The sequence below is a fragment of the Panthera pardus genome, unplaced genomic scaffold (genome assembly GCF_024362965.1).
Source record: "Panthera pardus isolate Hobbes unplaced genomic scaffold, ASM2436296v1 HiC_scaffold_144, whole genome shotgun sequence".
Classification (NCBI taxonomy): domain Eukaryota; kingdom Metazoa; phylum Chordata; class Mammalia; order Carnivora; family Felidae; genus Panthera; species Panthera pardus.
Genome location: NW_026526704.1, coordinates 92,501 through 93,226, shown reverse-complemented (window position 1 = coordinate 93,226; position 726 = coordinate 92,501).

The window sequence follows — 726 nt, the reverse complement described above, 5'->3', positions numbered from 1 at the left end:
GCTGGTCGACCTCGAGTCCCAGGTTCCCGGTCCCCCGGTCCGCGGTGTGCCACCGCGTGCTGGTCGACCTCGAGTCCGCGGGTCCCCAGCGTGCTGGTCGACCTCGAGCGCCGAGCCCCGGGGCCGCGGTCCCCCGGTCCCCGGTGTGCTGGTCGACCTCGAGCGCGGAGTCGCCGGTCCGCGGTGTGCTGGTCGACCTCAAGTGCCGAGCCTCGGGGGTCCTCGGCCCCCGGCGTGCTGGTCGGCCTCGAGTCCCAGGTTCCCGGTCCCCCGGTCCGCGGTGTGCTGGTCGGTCTCAGGCCCGCGTGTCCCCGGCTCCCGGCGTGCTGGTCTACCTCGAGCGCCGGGCGCCAAGCGCCTCGTCTCAGGATCCTCAGCCCCAAGTCTCGGGTCGCCCGGTCCGCGTCTCAGGATCCTCAGCCCCGAGTCTCGGCTCGCGGGTCGACCTCGAATCCCGAGTCGCCAAGTCGCCGGGTCTCCCAGTCCGCGGTGCGCTGGTCGACCTCGAGTCCCGCGTCGCCGCCGCCGCCGCCGCCGCCCGTCCCCCAGGGCCCCATGCTCGGGCGTACTGGTCGACCTCAAAACGACCGGACTTGGACGCGAGCGGGCGCCCGCGCCAGCGTGAGGGGCTGCTGGTCGACCCAGTCCTCCACAAGAAAGAAACGGGGAGGGGCCGCAAGGACAGCCGACCCGAGCCAGCCGGCCCCCCCTTCCCCGGCCCGCGTC